At 42.3% G+C, this 15,160-nt stretch overlaps 1 long non-coding RNA gene across 1 annotated transcript; it reads right to left on the minus strand.

The window, feature by feature from the left end:
• Positions 1-1,297: 1,297 nt before the first annotated feature.
• LOC149525788 (uncharacterized) lies at positions 1,298-5,523 on the minus strand. Its single transcript, XR_016348867.1, has 3 exons — positions 5,262-5,523; positions 2,700-2,852; positions 1,298-1,471 (listed from the first exon to the last, which is right to left on the minus strand). It is a non-coding gene; the product is annotated as an uncharacterized LOC149525788 (long non-coding RNA).
• Positions 5,524-15,160: the final 9,637 nt, after the last annotated feature.

Below are 15,160 nucleotides of genomic sequence, written 5' to 3' on the forward strand. Positions count from 1 at the left end.
CTGCGCATGCACAGGTCGCCCGAACCCGGCTCTTCCAGGTTACAATCTACACGCCATGGGTGAGTAGATTGTATTATTTGTCAAGCCCTGCCTATGATGAGCAAGTTCAGAGTGCTGTCCTCCTTATATGGTCCTCATGTTTTACATATTGAGTTTCTAGTTACAGAACTAAGTTAAGTATCCCGAAATAGCTACCCCACATTTACACAAGCAGCCCGTTATTTTTCAAAATAATGGGCACACTATTTTGCCATCCCAAGAAACTTTGTTGCATGAGGGATAAGGGATGGCTTGAAATAGCGCATTATTTCGACATTTGGTGCTGTGTAGAAGCACCACATTACAAAATAGGCTATGCAAAATATGATACGCAATTTGCAAATTGTGCATCTTATTTCAAGTTTAGGGTGCTGTATAGACACAACCCTAGTCTTACTGCACCATAACCATTAATGCTAGACTTCAGAAGGAAAGGACACAGAGCTCTAATCACAGTTCCTGTTTTCCTACTTCTCAGTAGATATGGAATCATGAGCATATGATGCCCAAAGATCTGGGGCCTGGGAGACAAGTTGAAGAAAGAAAAATGATCTTCCTACTAACTGGATGTACAACTACGAGAACAAATATTTGTGGCTAGCCCATGACCTCTTCACAAATGGCATTCCCTGGCCTCTATTTGCCAGAATGGGCATGTTCTGTTCACTCCCTATGGGGCACCTGGCATTGGCCACTGTCTGAAGACAGGATCCTGGGCTAGATGGACATTTGGTCTGACCCACTACAGCCGTTCTTATGTTCTTAGATTCCAGCACTGATGACTGATAATTCAGCTAGGGATGTTTGAATGAAATGATAGATATGCTTACCGCCCTGTCTTTAAGTACCAAGAATGACAACTCCATTCCAGCAGCCATACCCTTGCTGATACCAAAAGCCTGGTACCCTATCCTGGCTAATCACCCAGGAATTTGGATTTGAAGCTTTCATGCTACCAGAAAACGAACAGTCACTGGCAATTTCCAGGGTGATGTTAGTTCAGGGGTCTGGAGAGGCAAAAATCCACTCCAGTGATGCCAGTAAAGGGAAGTCTTTAGGATGCCAAAGCAACTATTAATTAATGGAAACAGAATGACACTTAATTTCTCCCTGCACCCACCTTGACATGGTCTTGGACCTTTCTGCAGAAAGACCCAAGCTATTAACCTTTAGGAATGATCTCAAACTGTCTGTGGCTTAAATGAAGCCTTACATCTTCCAGTGAAGCCGTGGGATCCATGGTTACCAAAATGAACACTGTAAGGAGCAGTATATACCTGTCCATCGGCAGATGTTTGATGAGGAGGCTGAAGATCACTGCCTCTAGGTGATGGTGAGCAAGAATGGACACTGACTCCACCAGGAACTGCCTCAAGCTACCCTGCTTGATGGTAGGCATATAAATATATATTCTACTCAGGATATCTGACACCTGGACAGAATAAAACCAGAAAAAATGTCCCTTTTCCATTCTCTCCATTCATTCTGCAGAAGCAAAACGTTTATTTAGTCGTTTAGCAATTTGCTGTTCTTGTAGAAAATCCTCCCTTCAAAAAACAAGTATTTAGACATGGCTGCATAGATTTAACCCACAAAAATTATACATATCTCTGCGCATACCTGGCTGCAACACCGGGTTAAGACATGCTGAGGCCCGAAGCTATGTCAAGTTAAAGAGGCCTCATTGCATTTCCAAAAAAAACATGTATTATTCTAACAGAAAGGAAAATGAAAATAGAAATAATAAAGTTATCTATCTATCTATCTATCTATCTATCTATCTATCTATCTATCTATCTATCTATCTATCTATCTATCTATCTATCTGTACATAGGCAAAGAGGCAAGTAAAAACTAGCAATTTTGGGGTATTTTTAGAGACCCCTCATTATCTGAGGCCCTAAGATGTAGTTCACTTAGCTTGTCTCTTGGGGCCGGATATTCTCTTTTTGCATTTTACTCGGAGTCTAATTTTTCCAAGCCTTTCATGGCTGGAAACTGTGACAACAAGATAGACAAATAATCAAGCATCTTCCTTTTCACTTGGGGTACGGTTACACTAGCTCGTTAGTTCGAGCTAGGTAGGGTAATGAGGGCAAGCAGAGTTGCAAATGAAGCCCAGGATTTAAATATCCTGGGCTTCATTTGCATGTTCCTGGGTGCTGCCATTTTAAAATCCCCCTTAATCCGAACACCGTGCCCGCGGCTACATGCGGCACGGAGTAGGTAGTTCTAATTAAAGATCCTAATTCCATGAGGAGTAACGGTAGTTCGAATTAGGATCTTTAATTTGAACTACCTAGTCCATGCCGCATGTAGCCGCGGGCACAGAGTTCGGACTAAGGGGGATTTAAAAATGGTGGTGCCAGGGAACATGCAAATGAAGCCCGGGATATTTAAATCTCGGGCTTCATTTGCAACTGCGCTTGCCCTCATTACCCTACCTAGCTCGAACTAACGAGCTAGTGCAGATGTACCGTTAGATTATCTCTGTCTTCTGCTGTTGATTCCCCCATTGCCTGACTCAGGATAGGAACACAGATGGAATTAACTTCCAATCCCAGGGGGAGAAACAGCAAGACTTGTGTTCACTGCAAATGATGGCAAAGACCTGAAAGCCTGCAGGTTAGCCAGAAAAACCTCTCCAGCTTCTATTTTACCTCATCCAGCATGGCACCTCCACACTCCTTCAGGATGATCTTCATCCACAGACCGGCTGCTGTGGCACAGGAGGGACTAGCAGACAGCATACCATCCAGTATGGCCTCAATAAAATCTGTGGCTTGGTCAGAGGGAAAGTACTTACTAACCACCTGTGGACAGATCAAAACCAGGAAAGATTGCAATGATAGTCGGCTCCAGTACTTTTAAGAAAGGAGGCCTAAGAGCTGTATAGGAAAATATGTATTCATCAGCAAATTGCTAATTGGGCTCATATCTGGCAAGGCAGTTGCAATTAAAATTTTCTCTGTAATCTTTCTAGCTACCACATCTCTATTCTACACTAATAATATCAGGTTAGATCTTAGGTTGTACAGTTAGCACAACATTGTATGGGACAAACAGGATGTAAATTTCCAGTTTATATTCTATGATGTACATGACATCTTTTCACAAAATATAAAAGTATGCAATGAGATGCATGCACACAAATATAGGTTCAGGTAAACACACAAGGTGCCAAGACTGGTTTCTCAGCTTGATGTCCCGCTCACATATTTCCCCCCTGGATGGATGGATGGATGGATGGATGGATGGATGGATGTGCACACGCACATGCATGGGCATGTTCATGCAACTGTCTGGAATCTGTTTTTTACATGGCATTCATAGCATATACCTATGAAAAGCATGTTACTGATTACACATGAATGCCTCACTCCCATAGCTCGCTCCAAGTGTGGAAAGACATCACGAAAGCATAAAACAATCATGGAAACATAGAATACTAGGACTGGAAGGGACCTTGAGAGGTCATCGAGTCCAATCCCCTGCCCTCATGGCAGGACCAAATACTGTCTAGACCATCCCTGATAGACATTTATTTAACCTACTCTTAAATATCTCCAGAGACGGAGATTCCACAACCTCCCTGGGCAATTTATTCCAGTGTTTGGCTACCCTGACAGTTAGGAACTTTTTCCTAATGTCTAACCTAAACCTCTCTTGCTGCAGTTTAAGCCCATTGCTTCTTGTTCTATCCCCATAGGCCAAGATGAACAAGTTTTCTCCCTCCTCCTTATGGCACCCTTTTAGATATCTGAAAACTGCTATCATGTTCCCCCTCGATCTTCTCTTTTCTAAACTAAACAAACCTAATTCCTTCAGCCTTCCCTCATAGGTCATGTTCTCTAGACCTTTCATCATTCTCGTTGCTCTTCTCTGGACCCTCTCCAATTTCTCCACATCTTTCTTGAAATGCGGTGCTCAGAACTGAACACAATACTCCAATTGAGGCCTAACCAGCGCAGAGTAGAGCAGAAGAATGACTTCTCATGTCTTGCTCACAACACCCCTGTTAATGCATCCCAGAATCATGTTTGCTTTCTTTGCAACGGCATCACACTGCTGACTCATATTCAACTTGTGGTCCACTATAACCCCTAGATCCCTTTCTGCCGTACTCCTTCCCAGACAGTCGCTTCCCATTCTGTATGTATGAATCTGATTGTTCCTTCCTAAGTGGAGAACTTGGCATTTGTCTTAAACTTCATCATATTTACCTCAGACCATTTCTCCAAGTCATTTTGAATTATGACCCTATCCTGCAGATTAGTCGCAACCCCTCCCAGCTTGGTATCATCTGCAAACTTAATAAGCGTACTTTCTATACCAATATCTAAATTGTTGATGAAGATATTGAACAAAGCCGGTCCCAAAACAGACCCCTGTGGAACCCCACTTGTTTGCCTTTCCAGCAGGATTGTGACCCATTAATAACTACTCTCTGAGTATGGTTATCCAGCCAGTTATGCACCCACCTTATAGTAGCCCCATCTAAGTTGTAAATACCTAGTTTATTGATAAGAATATCATGCGAGACTGTATCAAATGCCTTACTAAAGTCTAGGTATACTATATCCACCACTTCTCCCTTATCCACAAGACTCGTTATCCTATCAAAGAAAACTATCAGATTGGTTTGACATGATTTGTTCTTTACAAATCCAGGCTGGCTGTTCCCTAGCACCTTGCCACTTTCCAAGTGTTTACAGACGATTTCCTTAATTACTTGCTCCATTATCTTCCCAGGCACAGAAGTTAAACTAACTGGTCTGTAGTTTCCTGGGTTGTTCTTATTTCCCTTTTTATAGATGGGCACTATATTTGCCCTTTTCCAGTCCTCTGGACAAGGGAAAATGAATGGTGCACAGCCACTAGAACAGTCACTTAGGGTACGTCTAGACTACAGGCTTCTGTCGACAAAGAGCGTCTAGACTACATTGAGTTCTGTCGACAAAGCAAGCTGCTTTGTCGACATGGCAGTGTAGTCTAGACGCAACCCTACAGGCAATAACACCATCTGTCGACAGAACTCTGTCGACAGAAGGTGTTATGCCTCGTAAAATGAGGTTTACCAGCGTCAAGAAAACTGCTGAGTTCTGTCGACGTTATGTTGACAGAACTCAGCGGCAGTGTGGACGCAGGTATAGTTTTGTCGACAAAAGTCCACTTTTGTCGACAAAACCCTGTAGTCTAGACACACCCCTAGTGTCTGTTACCTTAGCCATTTTGCAAGATGCTTGAAACAGAGCCTCAGGGTCTGGAGTTGTTAGTGCCTCACGGAGACATCTCAGCTCCTCCTCTGCTGACCCCAGGTTTCTGCACTGACCTAGGATAGAGAAAAGGAGAAAAAGTATGGCAACATTTAATAAAACTGAACCTCTGATCCATAGATAATCTTTAAGGGAAAGCTGTCCTGCTCTGTCATCTCCCTCTCCCCACCCCACTCTGCAGAGGGGGGGACATATGGGCATATGGCAGGGGAGAGAGTGTGTGTGAGACAATGTGTGTGTGTGTGTGTGTGTGTGTGTGTGTGTGTGTGTGTGTGTGTGTGTGAGAGAGAGAGAGAGAGAGAGAGAGAGAGAGAGAGAGAGAGAGAGAGAGAGAGAGGGACATGCTGGCTGCCAGAGAAATCTTAGAAACAGTGCACTGCCTCTTTAGATAGGCACTCCGTTACTCACCATACTTCAGACTGGAGCAGCACTATTGTATGTGTCCCTCTCCCCAAACTCTGCTCTGCAGAGATGATGACAGGGGCAAAGGGGTCACCCTGACTTCTGCACGCCTCCCTGCTCACCTCCCCTCCACACACCACTAGCAGCAGATAGGATGGAGCAAGGTCGGAGAGGGGCAGCTGAACACATGCTGCTGGCATGCTTGCTAATCAGCTGAGCGCTCCAGACAGAAATTCTGGGGAGAAGGGCAGATCTGGCCTGTGTGCTATATTTTGCCCACCCTCTAATATTTGCAGATTATTTATTATTTGTGCAGTTCTCTTCCAGCAATGTACTTACAAGGCCCCAATTATTCTGTTATATAAGTGTCGCTAACAAGACAGAAAGAATTACAGATGGAAAAAAGGGTCATTACAACAATGAAAGAAAGTGAAGGGTTACTTACACCTGCTCATGGTCTCCTCACCTTGTATATTGAGAAGACAGTTGATACAGTCAACCACCAACTGACGCGATGTTGTTACTGAAGCACAGGTATATGGTGCTAATAGCCCAATCAGATATCCAAACTGATGAAAAGTTTCCTGAGGCTAATTTAAAAAGAATGAAGAATGAAAGTTCTCCGGCTATACTGGACATTATTTGCCTTCCTTATTGTGAACTCCATTACTGTACCTGGGTACGGCACATTGGAAAACATAATCCTTATTGTACATGCAAATTGATGGGGTCTAAATTAGCTGTAGCACTCAAGAAAAATCTCAGAGTCATTGTGGATAGTCCTCTAAAAACATCTGTTCAACACGCAGCTGCACTTAAAAATGCTAATGGTATGTTAGGAACCACTAGGAAAAGGGATGAATAATAATATGATAAATAATAAGAAATTAGCAGTAGGGATATATTACCGACCACCTGACCAGGACAGCGATACTGACATTGAAATGCTGAGGGAGATTAGAGAGGCTACCAAAATAAAGAACTCTATAATAATGGGGGATTTTAATTACCGCCATATTGACTGGATACATGTCACCTCAGGAAGAGAAGCAGAGATAAAATTTCTCAATGGCTTAAATGACTGCTTCTTGGAACCCACAAGGGGAGAGGCAATTCTCGATTTAGTCCTGAGTGGAGTGCAGGATCAGGTCCAGGATATAACCGTTACCGGACCGCTTGGGAATAGTGACCATAATATAATAACATTCAACATTCCTGTGGTGGGAAGAACACCTCAGCAGTCCAGCACTCTGGCATTTAATTTCAAAAAGGGGAATTACACCAAAAATGAGGAGGTTAGTTAAACAGAAATTAAAAGGCACAGTGACTAGAGCAAAGTCCCTGAAAGCTGCATGGAAACTTTTTAAAGACACCATAATAGGGGCCCAACTTAAATGTATACCCCAAATTAAAAAACATAGCAAGAGACCTAAAAAAGAGTCACCGTGGCTTAACCACCATGTAAAAGAAGCAGTGAGGGACAAAAAGGTATCTTTTCAGAAGTGGAAGTCCAATCCTAGTGAGATAAATAGAAAGGAACATAAACACTGTCAAATCAAGTGTAAAAATGTAATAAGAAAAGCAAAAAAAGATTTTGAGGAACAGCTAGCTAAAAACTCAAAAAGAAATAACAAAATGTTCTTTTAAGTACATTAGAAGCAGGAAGCCTGCTAAAAAACCTGAGGGTCCCTTAGATGATTGAGCTATAAAAGGAGCAATCAAGGACTATAAAGCCATTGCGGAGAAACTAAATGATTTCTTTGCTTCAGTCTTCACGGCTGAGGACGTTGGGGAGATTCCTGAATCTGCACCGTCCTTTGTGGGTGATGAATCTGAGGAACTGTCCCGGATTGAAGTGTCATTAGAGGAGGTTTTGGAACAAATAGAAAAACTTAATGTTAACAAATCTCCGGGACCGGATGGCATTCATCCAAGGGTTCTAAAAGAACTCAAATGGGAAATTGGTGAGCTATTATCTGTAGTTTGTAACCTATCCTTTAAATCGGCTTCCGTACCTAATGACTGGAAGGTAGCTAACGTGACACCAATATTTAAAAAGGGCTCTAGAGGCGATCCTGACAATTACAGACCGGTAAGTCTAACTTCAGTACTGGGCAAATTAGTAGAAACAATAGTAAAGAATAAAATTGTGAAGCATGTAGAAGAGCATAATTTATTGGACAAAAGTCAACATGGTTTCTGTAAAAGGAAATCCTGTCTTACTAATCTGTTAGAGTTCTTTGAAGGGGTTAACAAACATGCAGACAAGGGGGATCCAGTAGTTATAGTATACTTGGATTTTCAGAAAGCCTTTGACAAGGTCCCTCACCAAAGGCTCTTGTGTAAATTACATGGCCATGGGATAAGAGGGAAGGTACTTTCTTGGATTGAGAACTGGTTAAAAGACAGGAAACAAAGGGTAGGAATAAATGGTAAATTTTCAGATTGGAGAGGGGTAACTAGTGGTGTACCCCAAGGGTCAGTCCTGGGACCAATCCTTTTCAACTTATTCATAAATTATCTGGAGAAAGGGGTAAGCAGTGAGGTGGTAAAGTTTGCAGATGATACAAAACTGTTTAGGATAGTCAAGACAGAAGCAGACTGTGAGGGACTCCAAAAAGATCTCACCAAACTGAGTGATTGGGCAACAAAATGGCAAATGAAATTTAATGTGGATAAATGTAAAGTAATGCACATCGGGAAAAATAACCCCAACTATACATACAGTATGATGGGGGCTAATTTGGCTACGACAAATCAGGAAAGGGATCTTGGAGTTATCGTGGACAGTTCTCTGAAAACTTCCACGCAGTGTGCAGCGGCGGTCAAAAAGGCAAGTAGGATGCTGGGAATTATTAAGAAAGGGATAGAAAATAAGACCCAGAATATCTTACTACCCCTGTATAAAACTATGGTACGCCCACATCTTGAATACTGTGTACAGATGTGGTCTCTTCACCTCAAAAAAGATATTTTGGCCTTTGAAAGGGTTCAGAAAAGGGCAAGTACAATGATTAGGGGTTTGGAACGGGTCCCATATGAGGAGAGGTTAAAGCGACTGGGACTTTTCAGTTTAGAAAAGAGGAGACTGAGGGGGATATGATAGAGGTCTATAAAATCATGAGTGGTGTGGAGAGGGCTGATAAAGAAAAGTTATTTATTAGTTCCCATAATAGAAGAACTAGAGGACACCAAATGAAATTAATGGGTAGCAGGTTTAAAACTAATAAAAGAAAGTTCTTCTTCACACAGCGTGTAGACAACCTGTGGAACTCCTTGCCAGATCAGGCTGTGAAGGCTAGGACTATAATAGAGTTTAAAGAGAAGCTAGATAATTTCATGGAGGCTAGGTGCATGAAAGGCTATTAGCCAAGGGATAAAATGGTGTCCTTGGCCTCTGTTTGTCAGAGGCTGGAGAGGGATGGCAGGAGACAAATTGCTTGATCATTGTCTTCGGTCCAGCCTCTCTGGGGCACCTGGTGCTGGCCACTGTCGGTAGACAGGATACTGGGTTAGATGGACATTTGGTCTGACCCAGTACGGCCGTTTTTATGTTCTTATGTTCTTATGTTCTTATCATGCCACTGTTTCAAATCCATGGTACACCCACACCTTGAATATTGCAAGCAATTGTAGTCCTCCAACTTAAATAAAGTTAGGTTATAATTGGAAAAAGTTCAGAGAAAAGCAACAAAAATGATATGGGATATGGGACAACTCATACAAGGAGAAGTTAAAAGGACTGGGACCATTCATCTTAGAAAAGAGATGCTTACAGGGGGGTATGATAGAGCCATATAAGATGATCAGAGATGCATGATATGGGTGTCCCTATATCTCTGACTGCCTGGGGCTGGGACTGGACAACAGGGGAGAGATCACTCAACAATTGCCTTGTTCTGTTTGTTCCCTCTGATGCATATAACACCCACCACTGTCAGAAGACAGGATACATGAACCATTTGTCTGGGGGATCCAGAATGGCCATTCATGTTTTATGTTCTTATCTGATTAAATAGAAATAGAAATTCAACTTTAACAGCCTGAGAGTATAAGAATGCATCTATGACACTGACACAGCCAACCTATGTGTGACCCACAATAACTTAACAAGCGGCACTGCAATTGTATCAAGACAAGTCACTTATATGTTATTTCAAAGGGTGTGTCTAGACTACTGAGTTTTGTCGACAAAAGTGGACTTTTGTCGACACAACTATACCTGCATCTACACTGCCGCTGAGTTCTGTCGACATAACGTCGACAGAATTCAGAAGTTTTGTCGACGCTGGTAAACCTCATTTTACGAGGCATAACACCTTCTGTCGACAGATTTCTGTCGACAGAAGGTGTTATTGCATGTAGGGTTGTGTCTAGACTACAGGGTTTTGTTGACAAAGCAGCTTGCTTTGTCAACAGAACTGAATGTGTCCAGACCCTCTTTGTCGACAGAAGTTTTGTCGACAGATACTGTCGACAAAACTTCTGTCGACAAAACCCTGTAGTCTAGACGAACCCAAAGAAAAGTCCTAGACTAGCGATCACCAACATCATGCATTTTGGTAATAGATATGAAAGGTAGATGTTATGTATTATTGTCTGTATTTATATCTTGCTAGAAGTTTAACATAACCAAATTAGCTTGTAGATTCCAATTCCTTTTCATGTCTTAATTGCCTTAATGATATGTAACTGTCTTCAGTTAACCTTAAGATCAAAGATATAAGACAGTACAAGAAAATATTTTTTACATTGCCTTCAGCTTAACTATCTGTGTTGTAATGGAAGACCACGATCGGCTAATTACCTTATGTGAATGACTATCACCCATTTACCAGTGTATGCATAGGAAATAGAAAATTAACTTCAAAACAAAGCACGACAGGAGATCTGCATGACCTATTCTTTCTCAGGGAGAGATCCTGCTTCAACAATTTCTGTGAGGAGGCTTGCCAACCGGCTAGAATAACTATAAAAGACAAGTTATGGGACTGATCTTCTCTCTCCAGTCTGCTTAAACTTTGAACAGGGGACGTGTAAGCCATAGGACATAGATCTTCCAAATAATTATTTGGAATAGTCTGGGAAATGCATGGAAAAACTAACAGCCTTTGCATCTAAACTGACTCTGGATGTTGACCGGTTAGCATGATTCCAGAGAGACTTTTACAAGCCAGCCGTTTATTCCACCATGGTTGTGATCCTGAACTATGAAAAGTGAAAGTCATTTTAACAAATATCTATCACTTAACCATTTGTAACTCTCTTCTTTTTCCTTTTAACAACAAATCTGATATTCGGTTATTAAGGATTGGCTGATATTTAGGGAAGACCTGTGATTCATATTAACCTAAGGATAAGTGTCTAGTCCTTTGTGATTGGTGATTATATTAGACTTAGTTGTCTAGATGGGAACCAAGGTCTGGAATGCCTAAAGGGTACTATTGTTTGGTATTTTGTTAACCAGAGTAGAAGCTCTTTTCTTACTGGTTTGGTGAATCTAATTATAAAATCACTCGTCTGGGGAACTGCCTGCCCTGTTTCTTACAGTCTGGCCTGAGTGCTGTCACAGCACTCTTATGGAAACCTTTCTCTTATGGAAGCAGAGGGATCTTAGTCACTTTGAGGCCCCAGCTGCAGGCCTAGTAGAATTTCTCATGCATTCACGTTGAATGTCAGATTTGATTTAAGTGGGGAAGTCAGCTCAAGGAAGAGTAGAACTATACTCACTGTGCTATTAACTATCTCCTGATAGGCAGTTAGCAGCCAGACACTGGCCTGCAAGGCCCTTCCTCTCTCCCACTCCTTCTCTGAACTGAGCCAGGTCTCTAGTAGCTGTTGGCAAAGCAGGAGAATGGACAAAGTTAGTACCAGAAAATCCCTCCCAAACGTTTCTTTTAAATAGGTTTGATTGTCACTAAAATCCCTCTCCAAAGCATTTAACTTCCATATAGCAAAAGATTTATATGTCTCCAAAAAGAGACCCTTGTATATACAAGTCCCAGGGACCAGATTCACCTCTGGTGTACGTAACTCCATCAAAGCCAAAGGAGTTACATGAGAGATGAGTCTGGCTCTGTGTATGTGAGGGCTTCTGTAGACTGTCTGATGGCAGCTGTCTAGCACATTGCATGCAGTTTGGGGTCCGGTGCTGTGTTCTCTTTCCTGGACAGCTTCTCCCATGCTGAGTGGCAAATGACAGAGAGGAGCAGAGAAGTCTCCCCAGCCCAGCTCCTTTTATAACTTTATTTTCATACCAACGTTGCACCTAACTCCCCTCCCCTCAGCTCTTCAAACTATTCTGTTTATGTCTGAAGAGCAGGAAGTCTTTGGTGAATGAGTTTCCATACACAGAGCTTAACTCAATACTAATTCATTCCTTTTACAAGAGGTGATCAGTTCTCACTGGTCCTCTTGAATTTGGTTACTGCACTGATGATTTTCTTTCCTGTCCATGTAGTGTTAACTATACTGGAAAAACTAGATCTCAGTCCACCACTGGCATAAAATGGAACAGCTCCCATGGATTTCAATGGGACACATTCCCACTTACTTCAGGAAAAAATTGATGCTTTCTCCCTAAAATTCACCCGCTGCGGAAAATTCCTCCACAACAGAAGCTTGAGCATCATCCCTGCTATAACACAAGAAACAATTATCACCCTGGTCCTATGGGCTACTCACATGAAACATTTCCTGGAACCAGTCTGGGGTTGGTTCTTCCTCAAGCAGGATCTTCATTAGCTCACTAAGGGCTTCGAAGGAGCACTCATACATCAACTGAAACCAGAAGAGAAGGAGTGAGGCTCAACACCAGATAATTTCTGCAGGAGGTGGAGGTGAAGTTAGCCATGACTTTGCAGGGAGGCCATGTGTGGCTGCTATCACCCAGTGCTTGCTGGGCAGAGATCTCAGTGGAGTCTGCCAGAGGGGAATTGGTGTCATATACCTCTATGTGCAGAGTATCCTCTAGTTTCTTGCCTTCCTCTTTCATCTTCTCCAAGGGAGGAAGGGGAAATACACTTTTAAAACACAGATCAAGGATCTCACGGTTTTCCTCCAGGGTCAGAGATGGTTTGAGTTTGCTGTCAGAAGACAGAAAGAGAAGTCACGTGTTAGATTCAATACCATAGCCAAGTAAAACATGGGTTAAATGAATAAAGATTATCCCAATCTAGAACCCCAAATGCAAACAGCCCTTCACTTTGCAGCTGTGCACCTCTTTGTACCTCTGTTAATTATTTGCTCATCTAGAAGTAAAGCTAAAACTTCAATTCCCTTTTTAGAGGAATCCACCAGCTTCCTTCCCCCTGCCAGCTAGCCAGACACCTCCATCCCCACCTGAACTCTTCTCCGTAGTATGGCATGCCCCACAACCTCCACTCTTGTGCCTTTCAAGCACAAATCTCCAAACAGACATGACGCATTCAAACCCTCAAAACAAAAACACCATGTGAGCATCAGCCTGCTCCCAACCCGACACTCATGAATTAACAAATGAGAAGACATCACAGTGCCAAGAAATATGGCATAGAATATCCTACCACAGCTGTCCAATCGCAAAAATTGCCTCGTAACGAACTGGAGACACCAGGGAATCCAATGGTTCCTTTTTAATGAAGTCCTGAAATGCATGAACAGAGACATAAAAATAGGAAGTGGGTTTGAAAGGCAGAGAAGCCTCCCCCTCACCTTCTGAAACAGGGCTTTATGCCAGACCTGTAAGAAACAGACACTGTTTCAGTGGCTCTCTGCCTCAGAAATGGACCGTAGAGACATCTGCTATACACAGGTCAGCAAGCTGTATCCTGGCAACTCATCAGACACTATCCATTCCTTCCAGTTACAGCCCACAATATGCCAGCATCCCGGCCAAGCACAGTGGACCCAGCATTCTGGGTGCCAGGCAGGTAAATCATGACACTGCAGTAGTATAGCTACAGCCAATGGAAAGAATAACATCTACCCGGACAATCAGTCTCATTACATAATAACAAAATCCCTGGTAGCTCAGGCTTCAAAGTTCCTAATCACTCACCATCATGTAATCAAGGAGCTCCAGTTTGTAAGAGAATTCAAATGCCTGGGAGTCTCCAGTCTTCAAAACTGCACAGCTAATCTCTGTTGCATTCTGGATGAGGGTTGATTTCAGGTCCATGTCCTACATTTCCAGGAAAAACAAGAGGATGTGGGTGAGAAACTGAGAGAATCAGATTCCAGAAGAGTAGAAATTAGATCTAGTCTCAGGAGAAGTGTCTGCAGACCCCAGAAGACAGAGAACCCCAGCTCTACACCCATCTGAGAAAAAGAAAAGGCCCAGGTTGATCAAGTAAATCCAGGTCCATTTACACAGAGTAGTCATGACTCCTGCTTGATGTGGGAGGGAAAACAAATTTTATGCAATTTAAACAAGAAACTTGTGCATAGTAAATGCACAAGATACGAGGGCAGATTATTTAGAATTTAACTTGTTCGCAACATTGATCCCCAACACCTGAAAAACAAAATGTAAAACCGCTACTAGCAATTTCTATTGTGCCACATTATGCACATTCTACAAATATCCTGGTTAATGAACATGAAGTAGAGAGAAATCACTATTACTGACTCTTCCAAAAAAGCAGGAAATGTGCCCAGTCTGGGTGTGTTGCAGTGGACAATATCAGGGGCCATAGTTCTTAATATTTGTATTTGTGAACTACTGGAAAATGTCAACTTGGTTCATTTGTGATCAACTTTTTTTGACAATGAGAGTCTCAGTTAGGCTAAGTCTAGACTGCAAAGTCTGAAAAAGATACGCAAAGTATGAATCTTTCTCTGCTTTTCTTTCAAAAAAGGCTTTTTCGAAATTTGGAAAAACCTGCTCTTTCAAGCCATCCCTTCCTTCCTCATAAATCAAGGTTTACAGGGATGGTGAAAGAACGCATCCACTTTTCCAAAAAGTGGATGCGGTATTGCTTTTCTGGGATACCTCTGGGATCCCGGAAAAGTACTGCAGCCTAGACATAGCCTTAGACAGAGTAGAATGGAATGGCAAAGTGATGTGGAGAGATTAGAACTATGCACTGAGACCAGAATCAGGGCTGGCAAGTGGACAGCCATATATCTAAGGAGCAGAAATAATGAGCAGGCAGACAAATAGGAAGACAGATATGGGGAAAGGGAAGTAGATAGTCCAAGAAACAGTGATAGCAAATAAACTAAATACAAGCACTATTCCAAAAAGTCCCTTAACCCTTGTGGAACAAGGTTTACAGGGATGTTGGGATAGTGAGCCCGTTAGATTTCAAAATAACAGGCGCACTCAAAAGATGCGGAATAGCTATTTCGGGATACTTCTGATACCCTGAAATAGGTTCACAGTGTAAACATAGCCTTAGAGTGTTATACTGCACAGCCTGAGTGTGACTGCATCTGAAATACTATGTAACTGTGACCTAGAG

The sequence above is a fragment of the Pelodiscus sinensis genome, chromosome 1, assembly GCF_052426305.1.
Source record: "Pelodiscus sinensis isolate ZL-2025 chromosome 1, ASM5242630v1, whole genome shotgun sequence".
Lineage (NCBI taxonomy): Eukaryota > Metazoa > Chordata > Testudines > Trionychidae > Pelodiscus > Pelodiscus sinensis.